Below are 21,300 nucleotides of genomic sequence, written 5' to 3' on the forward strand. Positions count from 1 at the left end.
TTGGTTGGGCGTCTTTTCCATCCAGAGAAGTGCGGTATTTGAAGAATGAAAGCATTGTGAGAGATCATTTGTTTTATAGAAGCAGAGTTTCAGATAACCATTACTACTGCCAATCTCAGCTGTTAATTCTTGGTTTTTCATATACGTTTAGAAGAAGCCCTGGGGTGAGATTAAACATTCAGGAAATGTGTGTTTTTTTCCAAAGTCATTAAGCACCTAGCACTTAATCTTTTCTATATGCAGATTAAAAATGAAGGTTGGGGCTTCCCTGGTGGCGCAGTGGTTGAGAGTCCGCCTGCCGATGCAGGGGTGCCCGGGTCCGGGAAGCGGCTGGGCCCGTGAGTCATGGCCGCGGAGCCTGCGCATCCGGAGCCTGTGCTCCGCAACGGGAGAGGCCACAACAGTGAGAGGCCCGCGTACCGCAAAACAAACAAACAAAAAACAAAAATGAAGGTTGATTAAATAACAACAAAGGAAGATTCATTCAGAAAAAAAACTTCAGCATATTTGTTGGTTCCTTTGGTGCCTGTTAGTAATTTATTATGCAGAAGAATAAGACTTTGTAAGAATATTATTTCCCCAAGCAGGTATAGCCCTTGTGAAGGTTATGGAGTATCTGTTTACTCTGCTAACCTAATTCTCTGCCCATTTCTCTTGTCAATGCTTTTTTTCCATTCTGGCATAGAACAGTCCACCTAGGACTTATCCTGCTGAATATGCTTCAGGCGCTAGACCCTTCCTAATCTTGTTCTCACGTATCATGACTTGATTATTCTTTATACTTGTCTACTTGAGTCATTCCACATAATGGGAACTTGCCTTTTATAACAATTTAAACTAAGATGCTATTGGCTGACTTGCTGAATGTATTTGCATTTTCCAAATGACTACAAAGCTTTATCCCAAAGAAATAACCCGAATAGAGGGGAAGCAAACGTGCTTGTCATTCATTAAGAAGGGGAGAAGCAGAAAATTAATATTTGGAAACAAGAGAGGCTTGTTTGTTCCTCAATTCATAGCACTTACCTAGTCCTATTTTAGGGTATCCTATGAGTGCTGTTAAGAAAGTAAATGGGAACTCAGCCCACTCTATAATCTAAAAGATTAAAAAAGCCCACTTACTTTGAAACCATATTGAATTTATCTCCACCTGAAGACACCTCACAGTTTTCAGAATACGGAGCCATTTTGGTGGCCACTTTGGAGAAAGTTCAGATTTTTCATATCGCTTTTAAGCTAATTCAGTCTTACACAAGGATCTACTAGTTGTGTGTATGTGTAAACAGCAGAGGAGGTGAGTCCAAGAAAAGGAATCAAGAATGATTCCCTTGTAAGTAGACTATTTCTTTTGAAGAGCCCATGTTGTCCTTGAGGTGTATGGAAATCTTATTTTTTAATAGCACCCCCTTCTGCTGTGGACCCAGTTCCAGCCTTGCCTCCCCACCATGGAGCAACAAGAGAAGGGTGACACCTTGTTCAGGAGCAATATTTCTGTGTATTCAGAACTGCTACCGCATTAGGAAATCTTGAGGTTAAAAATCCTTATTTAAAGAGGGAAAATATTGGGAAATTATAGATTGTGAATGTCTTTCACTTCCTCATGTTAGTGTCTTTTTTCAAAATGCGGTGCTCTTATGTCTTGGGATATCCTGTGTTATGAAGGATTCTAAGTTTTATGTTAAATTAGTGCTTGTGCTTTCTCAAAATGCGAATCACCAAGATTAGCATTTGATCCAAACTCAGCTGCAGAGTCATAATTCATTTCCATTATTTAATTAATTACAAATTCAAGAATACATTTGCTGATTTGAAAGTCAAGAACTTTGCTATGACCTAGCAACTTAAAGCACAACTTCCTCTGGTTTATCACTAAATGAAAAATACCTGTTAATTAAGAATGGGAAAATTGTGGTTTGGTGGAATTGAACTTATCTCAGTTTCCTGACCAAATGCCCTTGGAATTTTAAACTCACCTAATTCAGCTTCTTAAGGATGTTGTTTTTAATTGTATAGCTTTGGTTTAAATACTTCCAGTAGACCTGTTTCCCCCTACTTACTTCCGGGAAAGTCTCTACATCTGACAGTTGTATTCATTTTAGAGATTATTTTAAGTCTAAATTGGATTCCTTATAATTTTACTTGCTTCTCAGAGCAATACTTTTTTTTTTTTTAATGTTAGAATAGCACTCTCTAATAGTGCTTTCTGTGATGAAGAAATGTTCTGTATATGTCCAATATGACTATGTGGCGATAGCCCTTGAAATGTGGCTAATATGATGGAAAAACTGAATTTTTAATCAAATTTTAACTAAATTAAAATACCCACCCATGGCTAGTGGCTGCAGTACTGGATATCTAGAAATATTGCTGTCATCAGGGCAGAGAGAAGAAAATAATCTCTTATATACTGCCTCACAGGTAATACACCACTCACACGATCTTCTTTCACAAACGTTTGAGAAAGAACTTTTGGTGTTAATGCTTAGTTTTGCATAGAAATGAAGTCATAAGGAAAATTCAGTATATGGTCAACTCAAGTTTAGAAAGTAGCTCTACATGATAGTCAATCAAGGGAGAGATGGGTAGGGAAGGCATAGAAGGGGGGATAGAAACGGCAGTAGGACAACCAACAGTGGCAATAATTCAACTGCATTGTCCAAGTTCATGTTTCCTGCAAGAATGGATGGGTCTTCAGTACAAGAAATAGGGTTAGCTTGCAGTCTATTGAGTTTTTTGTTTTTTTTCCCCTAAGTAATATGGTTTACTGAATATTTCAAGCCCACTCTGGAGAACTGTTGCTCAGAAAAAAAAGATTCTTTCAAAATATTACTGCTCATTGACAATGCACCTTGTTTCCCAACAGCTCTTATGGAGATGTATGAGTTTAAAGTCGTTTTTATGCCCTAACACAACGCCCATTCTGCAACCCATGGATCAAGGAGTAATTTCAACTTTCAAGTCTTATTGTTGAAGAAATACACTTTCATAAGGCTATAGCTGCCATCGATAATGATTTCTCTGATGGATCTAGGCAAAGTCAATTGAAAGCCTTCTGGAAAGGATTAACCATTCTAGATGCCTTTAAGAACATTTGTAATTCATGGAAAGAGGTCCAAATATCAACACTAACAGGAGTTGGGGGGCAGTTGAGTCCAATGCTCACGGATGACTTTGAGGGTTTCCAGACTTCAGTTGAGGAAGTGGTGGAGCAGATGTGGTGGAAATAGAAAAAGAACTAGAATGAGAAGTGAAGTTCATTGCCAGGGTCTGGGGCGGTGGGGTAATCAGAAATTATTTTTTAGCGGGCATAGATTTTCAGTGTTGCAAGATGAAGCATCTGTTGGAAATGGATAGTGGTTATAGTTTCAGAGCAATATGAATGTACTTAATACCAATGAATTCTACATTTAAAAATGGTAAAGGTAATAACTTGTATGTTATGTATATTTTAGCACAATTAAAAAGTTGAAAAACAATAAATTCTAAATAAAAACATTAACAGATTAAAAAAAAGAAGTGAAGTCTGAAGATGTGACTGAATTGCTGTAATCTCATGATAAAATTTTAACAGATGGGGAGTTGCTTCTTACGGATGAGCAAAGAAAGTAGTTTCTTGAGGTGGAATCTATTCCTGTTGAAGATGCTGTGTAGACTGTTGAAATGACAACAAAGGATTTAGAATATTACATAAACTTACTTGATAAAGCAGCATCGAGGTTTGAGAGGATTGACTCCAGTTTTTTTTTTTTTTTTTTTTTTGCGGTACGCGGGCCCCTCTCTGTTGTTGCCTTTTCCGCTGCGGAGCACAGTCTCCGGACGCACAGGCTCAGCGGCCATGGCTTACGGGCCCAGCCGCTCTGTGGCACATGTGATCCTCCCGGACCAGGGCACGAACCCGTCACCCCTGCATCAGCAGGCAGACTCTCAACCACTGCGCCACCAGGGAAGCCCTTGACTCCAGTTTTGAAAGAAGTTCTGCAGTGGGTAAAATGCTATCAAATAGCACTGCATTCGACAGAAAAATTGTTCAGGAAAGGAAGAGTCAATGACGTGGCAAAATCCATTGTTGTCTTATTTTAAGAAATTGTTGCAGCCACCCTGCCTTCAGCAGTCACCACCCTGATCAGTCGGCAGCCATCCACGTCGAGGCAAGACCCTCCACCAGCACAAAAATTCCAACTTGCTGAAGCTCAAATGATGGTTAGCATTTTTTAGCAATAAAGTATTTTTTAAATTGAGGTATGTACATTTTTTGACATAGTGCTAGCGCTCTTAATAGACTACAGTATAGTGTAAACATAACTTTCATATGCACTGGGAAACCAAAAAAACTGTGTGACTCACTTTACTGCCATATTCACTTTATTGTGGTGGTCTGGAACCAAACCCACAATATCTCCAAGGTACTCCTGGGTTTTCGTATAGCATATCATCCGCCTACTAGTGTTCACGTGTCTTTGTTTCTTACCAAGATGCCAATGTCTGGTGGCCAGAAGAGGAAGTAGAAATAGATCCTGAAGGGGAGAATGCTAGCTATGAATAGAAAGCAGTAGGCCACTTCTGCAGGCCCAGACGACTCAGGGGTATTGGGATTTCAAGGTTTTCTAGTGCACTGACCCAGATGCCCCATCTGAAGCCTTAGGATCCAGATACCAAATCTTGTTTACCCCAAGTTGTTGAAGTGTTTTCAATTTTATCACATTTCCTGTTGGTCTCGGAGGGTCTTCTAGAGAGGTGAGGGGGCGGGAGTGACTGTTGCAGTCTATTCTTAAGGGTTTTTTTCTATTTATCCTTATTTTTTTCCCAAAGTTGTTTCCAGTGTGTATAAATCTTTGGCATTTCTCAAATCTTTACTGAAGGGTCAACTCTGTTATTCAGGTGAAGAGACGGAGGGTCATGCACATATATGCTTGTCTTTATCCTTTGTTTGATTGTTCTCCATTCTTTTTTTTTTTTTTTTTTTTTTGGTGGTATGCGGGCCTCTCACGGTTGTGGCCTCTCCCGTTGCGGAGCACAGGCTCCGGACGTGCAGGCTCAGCGGCCATGGCTCACGGGACCAGCCGCTCCGTGGTATGTGGGATCTTCCCGGACCGGGGCACGAACCCGTGTCCCTTGCATCGGCAGGCGGACTCTCAACCACTGTGCCACCAGGGAAGACCTGATTGTTCTCCATTCTTGATTCCAGGGTGAACAGATTAGAGATGGTGATGCTAAGTTGCATCACATTGGGCAGAGCTGAATTGATCAGAGCTAAGGGTGGTAGCCTTCCAAATTATTACAGTATTTTACTTTCAGACTCATCCAACTAGTGTAGTCATTTTCCTGCTCTGGAAAAATAAAAAAGACAAACACACACACATACGCGTGCGTGCACACACACACACACCACCACCACCATGAAGTTATCTTTGTTGGCCTCTTATTTCTCTTTTTGAATGTCTCTGTGACTTACCTCAATCTCCCTGTCCAATCACAGTATTCTTTATATCATACAATGTATTTTCTTATGTTCATCTCTTGTTAAATTTTTCCCTCCTCCCTGTCCAATCAAAACTCTTTCCCTGCCTATACAAGTTTACCTAATTATCATACTAAAGCAATTCATACCCAGTTGTGAAGCAGTTCTCTAGGCTAGGAATAAATATAGAGAAAGTCTATTATTCAAATGAATCTAAGTGATGGAATCCTGCAGGGGTGGGTGACTGAGCAGTACTCTGAGTTGTCTTCAGTCATCCTGATTTGAGCTGATTTTAGGGTTTTTTTTGTAAAGAAAAAGAAAGCTAATTAGTGTAATTGTCATCTGCAGTTAAAATTCTATTATGCCTTGTCTCCCTGTCTCTGCTATAAAGCTATGCATACACTGGGGGCCTCCAAAAACACTTAAGTGACCGCTTCTCATTAGGCAAGGTATAAAAACACGAGTGATTTAACTCTCTCCAGGGGAGTCGTTCTCTACACAAGCATCAGGAACTGGCCACGTGTCAGACACTGGCCTCAGCATTTGTGGAATAAAAAGACAAAGCCTCTAGCCCCTTGCATCTGACAGGAGTGATAGGTACTGTGCGGACCGGGCAGATCCAGTGTGCAATTGTGATGAATTCTGTGATAGTAACCGAGAAAAATCTCTTCAGCCTTTAGACAATGTCAGGACTTTACTAAGCAGTTTACTCATGAACTCTAATCTGCCAACAACCCACAAAGCCCGCGTTACCACCTGCATATTACAAATGAGAGTCCTGAGGCTCAGGGAAGTGGCCTCTGGATGAAACCTTGGGCCCTTGTCTGGGCGGCATCCATGCTCACAGGACAAACAGGTCATCAAAGAACGAGGAAGCAGCTCAGTTTCTTTTCCCAGCCTCCCTTATCAGATAGAGACAGCTCCTCCTCTGGGGATCAATGACTCAGTCAGTGACAGGAATCCAAAAAGGGAAGAAGCAGCTTCTTATTCCTGGAGATTAGTGTGCACATTTTCTCACGGGAACATGAAGATGCGGAAATGTTTCCCTCTCACAGGTGACTGGGCTGCTTTCTGCATGTATTCGTGAGGTGAATATGTTTGTGCGAGGTAATGTAGTAGATGCCTTAGGAAACCAATTTCATTTTTTAAAGAATCTACAACACCTTAAATGAGCTTTTTCTGATATACCTTCCACATCTGTTAATTACCATTCTCTGAACAAGAGTTTCATGAACAAAGAGGTAAATGTGGTCCATATTTATGGTTACATGTGGGAGAAACTTCCTACTAGATCCTTGATTTTGTTTAAAACATTCCTTCCCACATCTGACACTGGAGCCATGTTGGATTTTTTCCCTCTTCCAAAGTCAACCTACTAACATATTTCTGCAGAACACATTTGAAAAATGTTTCATTAAACTAAAGGAATAAATGATGTGGAAAATTCAGGCAAATTCAGGCGTACCAGTGGGACTATGGAAACATTTTTGGCAGGGGTGGGTTGTGGGCAACCATTTTGTTACCCTATTCAGCTAGGTTTACACCTCTGTTTAGCAGCATCTGGTACTAAGAATATATACTTAAGAGTTTTCCAGGGTAATAGAACCCATTGGTTTTGCCTGGATTCTGTAAATCTAACCAATGTTAAATAATAATGCTAAGATTGAGCATGTACATGCTCAATCCAGATGCAGGCTAGGCTCAAAGAATGATGTGACATGGGAGTGCTATCTCTTCAGCAGTCTTCAAAGATGTGATCATAAGATTTATAGAACTAGGAAGAGACCATGACTAAACAAATATTGGAGATTTCTTTCCAACTGCCACCAAGTGTTTTGTTGACTGTTCCAGACTTTTAAAAGTGCTGTAACTTCAATATTCGAACCTCCTTTTTGTGTGCATAATAAACATTTCTGCTCTGTGTAATTTTAACTAGACTGAATGATGCTTGCACTTTCCAGATACCAGCTGTTGAAGCAGCAACTTTCAAATGATTTTGCAGATTGGCAAACACATTATATCATTGTGTGTTTTGCAGCTGTCTCTTCAGTTAGCCTTGCTTTGCTTTTTGCAGAGTAACTCGTGTACAGTGACAGAAGAGTATTTGTTTCCCTCCAACCGTCTTAGCAATTAGTGCTTTCCTAGCTCCAGTTTTTCTTCAGTGCAACAGGTGCCCTGTACTGTGAACCATTTACAAACCAAGGTAATGACTTGTAGGATTTTTTAAGAGCAATTACCATACAAAAATAAAGGAGAAAAAGGAATACGCTTTGTCCTGACTTGAGTCACTTTAAGATTGTTTACTCAACAAATATTTGTGTGCCCGTTGTGTTGAAGGCACTCTGCTAAGTATTTTACGGCCATTGAACAGTAAATAGTATAAATTAGTTGGGTAAAGAGCAGAGGGGAAATTTGTTCTAAGGAACACCAAAATTTTCGAAGTGATAGAGAACATATCACTTTAGTGCAACAGAAGGAAACCCAGTGAGGCTAGAGCAGAGTCCAAAATCAGAATATCTTAAAGTAAAACTTGGAAAGCAGCATATAGATTGTGGAAGGCCATGTTATAGAGCTTGGAATTGTGCCTGAGCTAATGGAAAGCCTTTGGAGGATTTTCATTAGGGAGATACCAAGGTCGGATTTGTGTTTCTAGGCAAAGATGACTCAGTATCCTATAGAGAATAAATCGGAAAGAGTCAGACTGGATGCAGGGAAACCCTAAGGATGTTATCACCTAGTTACTTAACAGTAGGGTCAGCAAGAAGTGGGCAGTGGAAATGGAGGGTCCCAGTAGTTTTCTTATACATATCTGTTACCTGATGTATACAGTTATGAGCTAAAGGATGATAGAATTTTATGTTTTTTTTTAAATTGAAGTATAGTTGATTTATAATATTATATTAGTTTCAGGGGTACAGCATAGTAATTCAGTATTTTTGCAGATAATAATCCATTAAAAGTTATTAGAAGATAATGTCTATCATTCTCTGTGCTATAAAATATTGTCTTGCTGCTTACTTATTTTATTCATTGTAGTTTGTATCTCTTAATTCCACATCCCTAATTTCCCTCTCCCCTTTGGTAACCATAAGTTGGTTTTCTATATCTGTGAGTCTGTTTCTGTTTTGCACTGACATTTATTTGTATTATTTTTTAGATTCCACATAACAGTGATATCATACAGTATTTGTCTTTCTCTCTGACTTATTTCACTAAGAGGATGATAGAATTTTAGAGCTGAAAGAGCCACTAATCCAAGCCCTTGGTTTAAGATGCAGAGACCAAGTCTCAGGGCAATTAAATCACCTTCCTAAGACTTTTAAAGCTGGTTAGTAGCAAAGCTAGGATCGGAACCTATGTCTCTAGGGAATCTTGCTTTATATCACCTCTCCATTCTGATTTTATTTTGTATTTTATTACCTTCATTTAGCCTTAACTGCATAGCACTGAGTAAAAGAGTAATGTCTTTTAATATTATTATAAATTGCTAAAATGAGGTCTTGTAGCAGAGGGGGACTGTTTAATGGCAGCTGCCTCTGCCTCTGCCTCTTGTTACTTGACTTTGAGCAATGCATTCATTTGGTTCCAATATCTACTTTATAATTTTTGACTCTACCAGTCTCACTTGTCTCCATCATTCAGTGAACAAGTATTGATTGCCACCCATGCTGGGCGTACATTTTGAGTAAAGCTCTGTCCTTGAGGCTTTGCAGCATAGGACAAATACACAGGGCAACAGGACATCCAGCCCTTTCTGAGGAGCTCAGAATGGCTTCCTGGGCGTGAAACTTATTTGAGGGCAGTGCCGACATCAGAGTTTCAAATTGCCTGAAGTGTACATTTAGGAGCAAATCTACAAAGCCGAAAAAATACCCTGCCTATTTTGTTTTTGTACCTGACCCTTGTGATCGGTTGGGACATGTTTATTATTCTGAAACCCTTTCTGGAATTGGCCTTGTGGACAACAGATCAATTCTAAGACAAGAGTTGAGTCATTATAAACTGGTACCATATTGAATTACTTGGGCCAGCCTTCACTCTAGGGGTAATGGAAACAATACTCACCTCAAAGGCATCCCTTTCCTAACTTAGACTACACCATCTTGATCCTGAGGAGATATCCTTGGTTGTGAACACTTTCCCCAACTTCAAGCTGTGACTGAGTTATAAAAGTTAAACATTTTCATGTTAAGGAAAATGTCACTGCCCTCATAAAACCCACATTCTTTCCAAAAGGCCAAATATGCCTCTGTATGAAACATGAGCATCTTGAGAAAATGAAGCTGTTTACAAAGCTTGTATTCTATACTCACTCACTCCTTGATTGTTTTTATCAGACAGATTTGCTTAGCAAAATTTAAGATATGCACACTTGTTTAATATACGTTGTACACACACACATTTGCAATAGTCTCTAGCTAGGTTTAATCAGGAAAAGTTTCAGCATATGCAATTGCTATCATCTCATTCAGTTGCATTCCTGCTAAAGTAGACTTCTTTCTGTGGGTTTTGTTTCCCTAGTATTGCTTGTCTACCACTTTTCCTTGTCCAGTCTAACTTTATTCTTTTATGCCTTGCGCTACTCATTTTGCTTTCGCTCATCTCCAGAGCAGGCAAAGAAACCTCTGGGAAATGTGGCCTTGCAGCTCAGAACAGCAAAGAAAAAATAATGCAGGAACTATAAGGAAGGAACTGCGTTTCCTGAAGATGAATTTGTGCCAAAGCAGATGCAAGAAGCAACAGCTCTGGCAGAGACAGAGAAGAACTACAGATGTCTCAAGGTTGTAATTCCCAGATTTACTGACACCGATAGTAATGCAGATAGAAAGCACTGCATTTCCACAATATAGTCATCATGGATGCTAAAGATACATAGAGGGAGATTGAATAAATCCAAGCAGTACAAATAAGAAACACTCAAGGCATTTACATTTTAATGCAATTTGTTTATTTTGCAAACAGAAATCCACAACTGTTTGAGCAGTGGTATGAATCTGATTCCAGTTTTGTATTGTACTTTAAAGATTAATATGTAACTTGTCTTGAATAGTGCTATTTATTAATTTTAGCATTATTTTGCTAAATTTATGGGTGTTTTTCAGAAAGATGGGTTGCTTACTTAGCTTTCTTTTTTTGTGGTACGCGGGCCTCTCACTGTTGTGGCCTCTCCCGCTGTGGAGCACAGGCTCCGGGCGCGCAGGCTCAGCGGCCATGGCTCACGGGCCCAGCCGCTCCGCGGCATGTGGGATCTTCCTGGACCGGGGCACGAACCCGCATCCCCTGCATCGGCAGGCGGACTCTCAACCACTGCGCCACCAGGGAAGCCCGCTTACTTAGTTTTTTTGTTGTTGTTGTTAATCTTATTTTTATTTTACTGTCCTTTTGTTTTAGACTATAAAATTTCCTATGAAAATATGTTTTTGAAATGATAATTTATCAGTGGGTCACAAAACGCCTCAATTTGCCAACATATTAAGAAAGTTTGACTAATAAAATCAATGCTCTTTTCTTATTTATTTGACCTGCAAATTTGACATTATATTTGACTTTTCCTAAAGCAATCTTTTTATTACCTCCTTTTTTTTTTTAGAATCCATCATTCTTATTTTTTACATTCGAGTAACCATATCTGCAATTGAATAATATAAACCACACCACAGTCGAATAATTAGAGCCCATAAATGGTTCTTATTTATTCTAAACTCTGGATGAATGTGATACGTCAGCCAGAAAGATCCAGTTTGAATAAGAAAAATAACTAAATATTTTTTATGGATTTGTTCTGAAATCTGCTAGAACACAGAACTGCCTGGTGTGGTGAGTGAAAGGATGGGCTCTGAAATGTACCAGCCAAGAGGCCTGCCTACTCCTTCCTGTGTGGCATTAGATAAGTAAGGATAATAACACTAGGCAAGTTGGCCTCAGGCTTCTTATTTGTAAAATGGCACAAATACCAGTGCCCACGTGAGAAGACAGTTGTGAGACAACACAAGAAAATCATTTAGCAGAGCCAAGCCCTAGGAAGGACTGACTAAATTGCCCTGGGTTAATAGTATCATTACCATTCCTATAAGTTCTACTGGTTCTGTGTATGAGATTAGTCATACATCATCCATTGTCAATGAAGACAAATTTTGGATTTAATAACATTGGCTCATTTAGCCCATTGAATTATATTCAATATATAATATGATATATATATTAATTACATATATGTTATATATATATAATATATTTTATATATATAATTCAAAGAATTCCTCCTTACGTTTTTTTTTTCACTTTCAACTTAGATTATTGACTCTTGGGGGACTTTCACACTATGTTCTTTCATTTAATATGGCAGTAATATACCAACTATCAGTTATGTATATCATCAGAGGTAATAAAACCAGTTATCACTTCAGCGCATTCATATTTTGAAATATATTTTTCATATATTGCTTGGAATCTCTTCAAGAAACAAATGATATCAGTACTCTCGTTAAACAGAGTGGGAAGTGAACTGTTAGGTATTTATTTATTTATTTATGTTTGGTGTGTGAGAGGTAGCAACTGCTTTATCTGAGGCGTTGAAATGTTTTCCTATTCAATTTATTATTCTTTTCTTGATTAACCAGTAAGTGTTAGTTAAAGCTATTTGATGCTATGGCTGTTTAGCTTTCTATGCAAAAACGGGTGAAAATCCTTTGATTTGTTAAGTGTGCATGCAGCCTCGTGCAAGAGTAAAAACCCAGGATGCATGGCTTACCTCTGACCTTCTCCTGCAATTACTTCTCAATGAAGCTCTGCTGATGCCTTTGTCAAGTACTTGTACGTTATCCACACATTAGCTAATTTTCAAGTTGCGAGGTTAATCTTTATCTATGTTACCTTTACACTAAATACTTATTGTTTCCTTAAGCACGTTAGTACTTTAGAAAAGAAGGAGTGAACCTTCTTGACTGAATCTGTTAGGTCATGACCCTTCATTATGGGCTCTTTGGAAGCTGTGAGGAGGTTTTATATTTAGCCGAGATGATCAGAGCAGCCTGCTTTATCGGAAAGAATCAATCCAATATGCATGACATGTAGTAGTGTTTACCCTCACCAAAGGGCATCCTCTAATTATTCAGATCAGAGACTACCTTTCATTGCTGTGGCCAAAATACTCCACTTTGATCTGCATCTTCTTAGATTCAACATAAACTTCCGTGGCGCATACCTTTGAAAAGTCCATGCCAGCACTCCGGGGGTCACTGCGTAGTGACCTTTTAACATATGAGACAAAACAATATTTTTGTGTTTGGTGGAATGATAATCTATGTAACAGTATTGTGAAAACCAACTTTCATTAATTGCTACCTATCTGAAGCACACACACATATGCTAAACTGTCTTTTACCTTGATATATTCTTTTTTCTAATAAATTTATTTATTTATTTATATTTATTTTTGGCTGCGTTGGGTCTTCGTTGCTGCGTGCGGGTTTTCTCTAGTTGCGGTGAGCGGGGGCTACTCTTCGTTGTGGTACGCGAGCTTCTCATTAAGGTGGCTTCTCTTGTCGTAGGGCACGGGCTCTAGGCTCACGGGCATCAGTAATTGTGGCGCGTGGGTTCCATGGTTGTGGCTCGCGGGCTCTAGAGCGCAGGCTCAGTAGTTTTGGCGCACAGCTTAGTTGCTCCGTGGCATGTGGGATCTTCCTGGACCAGGGCTCGAACCAGCGTCCCCTACATTGGCAGGTGGATTCCTAACCACCGTGCCACCAGGGAAGACCCAGTATATTCAATGTGTAGTTACATATTTGGATATATTTGTCCATAAATTCTTAAAGTGACATGTTTATACATGTTCTGTTTGAAATGAGTTCAATGAGTTCAGTATTTCAATTTGAGAAATGTGTAAGTTATTCACATTGGGTTTATTATATATGGAATTGAAAGAGTCTATTTTACTTCTCTTTCAAAACCCTGTAAGCAATTCATTTATTAAGTATAAAAGTGACATTCACATGACTAACCATGTCCATTAATAGTTAGTATTCACCACTCTGTTATCCTTTAAATGAGTTCTTAAATAGTTCTATTTAACTATAGGCCTTGTAGAGCCTATAGAATATAGTTGAAGGGACGCTCAGCAGTTATAGTGAGGAGAATTTCCAAGAGGATATTGGGAAAGTCTTCACTAAGGACTCATTTTAGATAGCTGGGGTGTGTATATATACACTCCTGGACTTGGCAGAATGCAGTGCCTTTTTATTTCACGTATTTTGTTTCAGAATCAGTAAGAGATACCTTGGAGTAGGAAGCTGTGTTCCTGACAAGCATTAATTTAGAAAAGACTGGGATTGTAAACTCAAACATATCAAAGACCCATTTTGCCAATCTCTTGCTTATAAGAAACTCTTCATGCTTTTACCGTGCTTCACTTACCCACAGTGTGAAGGGATAATAAGAGTAATCAATACTCATCCTTAAGGCTTCAGGGTTCGTTTTATATCAGGTCTCCATGGATGTATTTGTGTTTATCTATCTTCATCCTGACTGATCATACACCACTTACCTTTCCTCTTTTCAGACTGAGAACTTATCATTTTTCTTATTTTCTTTACTTGTTACTCAAAGCAGTTCCTCGGACTGTCTTGTTCTGATGTTGTTGGTTGATGATTTTTAGTAGGAAAGAGTAAGGTCTACGTTTTTTGTTTGTGAACTCTTCCTGATCATTCCTTGATTTTGTTTTTATATTGCTGCAATTAATCTTTATTTGCTAACGTCCGTGTGTTTAATCTTAAATGAATAATAATGTGATGTATCACAGTGTACAATATTTCGAGATGATTGGCATACACCTGTGTCCTAAGTACTGTAATAGTAAGTTTAGGTCTAAAGCACCTAACTACCATTATTTCAGTACTTACTATAATCAGTAGATTTTTAAGCATATTTAAGAGCTTAATGAGCTGACTCAGGTCCCTAAAATACTGTTTGCTCTACTGAAGTAAGGGCAGGACTTATAGATGGAAAAGTATCAGCAAAAATTTTTTTAAAACAAAATAATTAGAGTAAAATGTATGTATTTTTAAAACAGCATTTAGCATTTGGAGAGAAATTCTGTGTTTGAGAAGCAAGCCTTCCATGAACAGGAGCTGGAAAGCAGACTTGAGACTGTAACATAATTTTCTGGCAAGTGTGGCCAGTGGGTTGGACAGCGCCATGCAAATTGAGAAAAGTTGTGGCTGTGGAATGAATGGAGGTTTGGTCTGGGTGCCAAGGCAATGTAAGGAGCGAAAGCTACATCCCATGAAGATGGTTTAGTGACAACCCTGGCTTTCAGCAAGTTGATGAAAAGCTTTATTATTCCAATTCTGCTTCAGTTACAGGCATCGTTTTGGGGGTTAAGCTTACCCAAGAGTATTACCTCATTTCCAAGTCTAAGCATCATGTCCTGATAGATAGTATGAAATTGTTCAACCCTGTGGATTTTGAATGGCCTTTTGAAATCATCTGTATCAACAAAAGTGATGTTAGGATACATTGAGTTCATTTTTGATTAACTTCTACTTCAGCCTACTTTGGGGAGGAGCAGATAGGGAAATATTAATCAGTATTGCCGTGTGATGGGCATTTTCTATATGAAATAATTAATGTGTCACTGAACATGTGTTTGTCTGGAAGTCGTATGTGTGTCCCAATCCATCCTTCCTTCTGACCTCCCCACCCCCTTTTTTTTTTTTTTTTTTGACCATGCAGCCCAGCATGTGGAATCTTAGTTCCCCGACCAGGGATTGAACCCGTGCCCCCTGCAGCGGAAGCACGGAGTCCTAACCACTGGACCGCCAGGAAATTTCCCTGACTTCCCTCTTTATTCAGTAACACTCAGTGGACCTACATTGGCCATAATTTGAGCTTGTCTTCTGGTTCTGGAGAAATGTCAGAGGTTTGCTGGGTTTTCTGTATCAACTCATCATTGGCACTGTCATCCATTCCCATACTTCCCTCCTGACCTCCTGACTGCGTTGTCGCTTGCCTCACAGAATTGTGACCCCTTGCTTCCCTGTACCCTCAGGTTTCCAATCCACTCAGTCTGACTGTGCCCATATCTGGCCCTCATTTGCTTTCCCCACTCTCATCTTGGCTGACTGAGATCACTGTCTTATTGTTAGCTAAACTACTACCTGTGTTGTGAACATGACACAATTCGAAAAAGGCTGGGGCAAAAATTTTAACCTATTCCATTACCCAGTAGGTTTGGTTTTTAAAATCTCTTTTTATTCCAGACGACACGATTTGTGTTATGATATACCTATATGGTAAGAATTTTGTGGATATTTTCAATGTCGATTATCCAGAATTGCCTCAAAACAAAGGTGTTGGTATAATTCTCTAGGTCGGTCAATATATTATGCTAGTATTAATGTGTTGTCAAAGAGTGACTTGTTATAATATTGTACCAAATAAAGAAGCATCTTGTTTTGTGCTCATCTCAGCCTAGCAATAACCGATGTTGTGGTTGGGTTGACCCTTGTGGTTCTTGTGATTGCAAGACACTCTTCAGCAGTAACCATCAGAAGCTATGAAAAAATAAAAGCCTATGACTTAAAGGACCTGGAAATTACACAGCACACCCGGGGCTACACAGTGAGGTTGTGGGTAGAGAAAGAGAGGACATGTGCCTGCAGTTCTACTTTTACTGGTGTCGAAGGTGGGGACTTAGGATTTCCACAGGCTCACTCTTTCTTGGTGAATTTAAAGCACAAGAGTGGAAATTTAAAGCTGGAAGAGAAAAAACAAGTGGCCCAAATGGTCACTTACCGAAAGCAACCAAGATCTCTAAAGCAAAGGAGACTCAATGAGGGGAGGTAGTCTGACTCTTTACCCAGTGTGGCTGTCAGTGTGTTTTTCTGAGATAGCCCTCTTTGAATTGGATGCCTCAGCAATCAAAGTCAGGCACTTGCACTGAAAAAAAGGAGAAAACCCAACTTTCAGGGCTTATACTATACATCTTTATTCCCATCTAACAAGAAATCACAAGATTTCTTTTGATAGTAAAATTTTTAAATTATTTGACCAATGTGATGAACATTTTAAGTTGCAGTTTTAACTCTGAAAAGAGAAGGCTTTATAAAAGATGCTATATGATTTTATAAATCTGCAAAGTTTAGGAAATAACACCTTACATTTTAAAGTAGGCCACATGTTGTTGTAGCTCATATATACATGCAAAAATGTAAATCCTCCAAGGTCTATGGAGAGACCACGAAATTTTAAAAATTTCAGTGATTGATTTTATCAATATACATGTGTCTGACTTAACATAATCAAAAACATGCATTAAAATATTTGAGTTTTACTGCAGTATACCTTTATACCTACCATCTGTTTGGATTTATTCCTTTATCTGTTCAGTAAGCTTCTATTCATCCTCAAGTCCTAATTCACTTATTAATTTCCCGTCTTCTCCCAGATGAGTTGTTTTTACTTCGGAGTTCTACCAAGATACTTCATAATTAGGAGCAAGGAAGAAGCATCAAACAACTTAGTTTTGAATCCTAGATCTGCTCATTTGACCTTGGAAAAATTATTTAATGACTTGAAATCTTAATTTCTTCATCTGTAATATGATACAAGGGTAGCTATTTAATAATAGTAACTGGCCCTCTTTTGTGAATTATAAGTGACATAATGACATGGCAAACACATGTAGAGTGCTTGTCACATAAGGCTCATTTTTTTTTTTTTTTTTTTTTTTGCGGTACGCGGGCCTCTCACTGTTGTGGCCTCTCCCGTTGCGGAGCACAGGCTCCGGACACGCAGGCTCAGTGGCCGTGGCTCACGGGCCCAGCCGCTCCGCAGCATGTGGGACCTTCCCTGACTGGGGCACGAACCTGTGTCCCCTGCTTTGGCAGGCAGACTCTCAACCACTGCGCCCCAGGGAAGCCCACATAAGGCTCATTTAATGTTAGTTCTGTTTCTGTGAGTGATGGTCATTAGTATTTATTTAGGACTTTGACTTTTTCGTTTAACTTTTTGCCTGTCTGGCTACTTCCCCTATTATACTGGGACTTTTTCCAGACAGTAATAACTTGGTATGTATTGGTTTTTCCTCAGTAGCTCGTGTGTCCTAAACATAATAAGTATTTAATTAATTTAGGGTGAATAAAGAAAGAATGCTTTACAGAATGCTGCTAGTGGAACTTCAGATACACCGTTGATCTGATTTTAATTCAGTGCCACCCATTACCCATCTTAAAGCATCTGATCTCCTACACATGAAAACCAAAGTCTTTTGAGAACTATTGAGGTTAGCTCTTGTCACTTTGCCCAACACTCTTTATCCTAAACTATTTTGTCTCCTAAAACACATGATTGATTCACAAATCTTTTTGCCTTTGCCTTTGGTTACTTATGACTAGAATTGTCCTTGCCTTATTTACTTGTCTAACCTACTTATTCCATGACTCAACTCAAGCATCATCTTCTCTCAAATCTCTGCTAGGTTTAGGTTTACTCCCACACCGACACTATGCTCTGCTTTTCCTGCTTGTCATATGTCACTTAACCCTTATTGTTTTTGTCTCTCACCCATGTGATTATAGTCTTTTGTAAGGGCAGGCAAAGTTCCAGTGTCTTAATTAATTATGAATGTTTTGTCTGAGAGTTAGTTCTTAGTTTCTTAAAAGGACTCAGTAAACGTGTGTTGAGCTGAACTGAATATGTTCTATAGAGTTATACTTTGAGGATACAGCTTCTTGACTTGGATTCAAAAGGACACCCTTTCTATTTTTGCACTTGCTGGTGTAAAATGTTTTCAGGCCCTTGTATTTTAGCTGTCAAATATACATAAAAAATTGAACTCAAGAGGTAAGTGGCTTTGAGGTTTTGGGAAAGGAGAGAAAAAAGGATTTGTTTGTTCTTGAAGCATGATGTCTAGCCTTACATATCTTTCCTGTGACTTTAATCAGTGTGTAGCGAGAAAGTTCTGCTGGATCCTTACATTTTCTAGAAAAACTTTATTCCCTTACATGTACTTATACCTAACTTCCTTAGAGCGTGACATTCGAATGAAATGTGTACCTTAGGAAAATGTATTTCTTTTACCCTGTATGGTTTCCAGCTATCGTACTGGCATAAAATTCAAAGCAGTGGTCATGTCTAATTTTTGTTAAGAAAGAAAATGTCCTTTAATAAACCAGGAAATGCATTGATTTCTTAGAAGGTTACCTGAAGCTCCTGCAAACAAAGAGCACAGAATAATGTAAGTAATTCTGATACTATAAAAATTCTGGTCTGCTTTTAATATTTTAATTGGAGACAGCAAGTTCTAGTTCCCTTTCACTCCATTTGAACCGGACTATATGTTCCATGTAAACTTTTTCTTTGAGAATGCTGTCAGTAAAATCTTTGGCTTACTTCCCATGCCAAGGAAATTCTCTACAGAGTAGTATCTACTGGAAATAATTATAATAAAATATGCTTCCAATTTCCCATGTCGAACATTTGGGTCTCTAATGTTTATGAGCTACAAATCAGTTTTGTGATGATTGTTTTTCTGACCATAATTTAAACAGAAAATACTACAGAATTAAATTGTGTTTTAATTAAGAGAAACACAATGTAGATTTAAATTTTTTTCTATCTCTCTTTTTTTTGGATAGATCTTTATTGGAGTATAATTGCTTCACAATGCCATGTTAGTTTCTATTGCACAACAAAGCGAATCAGCCATTGCATACACATGTCCCCATATCCACTCCCTCTTGAGCCGCCTCCCTCCCACCCTCCCTATCCCATCCCTCTAGGTCATCGCAAAGCACCGAGCCAATCTCCCTGTGCTGTGCTGCTGCTTCCCACCAGCCAACTATTTTACAATTGGTAGTGTATATATGTCGATGCTACTCTCGGTTCACCTCAGCTTCACCCTCCCACCCCATGTCCTCAAGTCCATTCTCTACGTCTACCTCTTTATTCCTGCCCTACAACTAGGTTCATTACTACCATTTTTTTCTTTATTTTTAGATTCCATATATATTACTTTTTTTTTTTTTTACTAAAGAAGGCCAATATTGTATGTTCAAATTGAAGTCAATGTACTCATTGGTCTTAGAAGCACATTGCACATTCTGATATCCATGATCATTGCCCACCAAAACACATTGAGTGCTTACTATACACTAGGATCTGTGATTAGTGATAATATGCGTTATCTTATTTATCAAACTACCTAAGGTAACTGTTATTATCCCCATTTTATGGATGATAAACGAGGGCACAGAGAGTTCAAAGTAGCATAGCTTTAAAAAGTGGAAGCAGGCCTTAATTCTTCAGCTAAGACAATAAACATTCACAACATAGGCTTTTTTTTTTTTGGCTGCTTTGAATCGTTGCTGTGTATGGGCTTTCTCTAGTTGTGGTGAGCGGGGGCTACTCTCTGTTGTGGTGTGCAGGCTTCTCATTGCGGTAGCTTCTCTTGTTGCGGAGCATGGACTCTAGGTGCATGGGCTTCAGTAGTTGCAGCGCGCGGGCTCAGTAGTTGTGGTGCACGGGCTCAGTTGCTCCGCGGCATGTAGGATCTTCCTGGACCAGGGATCGAACCTGTGTCCTCTGCATTGGCAGGAAGATTCTTAACCACTGTGCCACCGGGGAAGTCCTGCATTTACCTGTTTGTACTGGTAAAAGTTTGAGTAATTTTGATTTCTAGACTGTGAAGTGAAATCCTTGAAAATGAGCAACATTATATTGTATTTATTTCCCCACTATTTATTACATACAGGATGCAGTTAATCTCTGTATCCGAGTCTTGAGTATATGTTCATATTTATATGGTTCAATATTTCCGGCTCTAGCTCTGAGTACTTTCCCATATTTAGTTTACTTCTGTTTCAGAGTACAAATACCAATACGTACTTCCATTCTTATTACGGATCTTTCTCTGTCCGTGGTCCTGAAGCCAGTGAGCTATACATAAATAATAATAACAGGGAATTCCCTGGCAGTCCAGTGTTTAGGTTAGGACTTGGCACTCATCTCACTGCTGGGCCCCCGTGGTCAGGGGACTAAAATCCCATAAGTTGCACGGTGTGGCAGAAAAAAAAGAATAATAACCATAAAAAGTTGCTGTATTCATCAACCATCAGATGATTGATGTTTATCATATGTATTACTGAGACATAACACAGGGAAGTTTGTATTTCTTGAAATACTACCCTAAATTCTCAATTTAGAAGTTCTGAAAACTTAGTAATAGGAGAATAAGATGACCTTAAATGTCATTAGCCAAACTCTGAGGAACAGAAACTTAAAGAAACTGACCAGAGTCTCACACTTAGCTTGGAATTGAGCTTGGAAGGAAACATAACTATACTGTTTTGTTCTTATGCCCTTTAATGATGCTACCTTGCCTTGGCTCTTATGTCAATAAAGAGAAAACCTGTCATAGAAAAACGTGAATTGTTGGACTTTTTCTCAGAATTTATCATCTGCGATCAACAACTAGAAATGTGTGAGCCAGTGAGCCCACTTAACTGTGGTAGAGTGATGGCAGAGATTATAATAAATGCCACCAATGATTAGCATTTATTGAGTGTTTGCTGTGATCTCTATAAGCATCATTCAATTTAATCTTCACTCCAACCCCGTAGGAATTAAAATTTCTATTCTGAAGATGGAGACCCTGATCCTCAGAGAGATTTAATTGTTCATTTCCCTTGGCATTTTTGCAGGGTAAATGTTTGAATCCAGATTTTCTAACACCAAAGTCTATATCCTTAATCACTATTTATTTTGCCTCCTTTGTTTCATATACCATTGTATCTACCGGTTGCTATCATTGCACACATTACCACTGCCAAAGACTGTCTTTATGA

The 21,300-nt window shown here is 38.9% G+C and overlaps 1 protein-coding gene across 1 annotated transcript in view; it reads left to right on the forward strand.

Moving 5' to 3' along the window:
• DPP10 (dipeptidyl peptidase like 10) overlaps window positions 1-21,300 on the forward strand; it is a 648,385-nt gene that overhangs the window by 35,272 nt on the left and 591,813 nt on the right. The window lies entirely within an intron of this gene.

Source organism: Lagenorhynchus albirostris, chromosome 6, assembly GCF_949774975.1.
Source record: "Lagenorhynchus albirostris chromosome 6, mLagAlb1.1, whole genome shotgun sequence".
Taxonomy (NCBI): Eukaryota; Metazoa; Chordata; class Mammalia; order Artiodactyla; family Delphinidae; genus Lagenorhynchus; species Lagenorhynchus albirostris.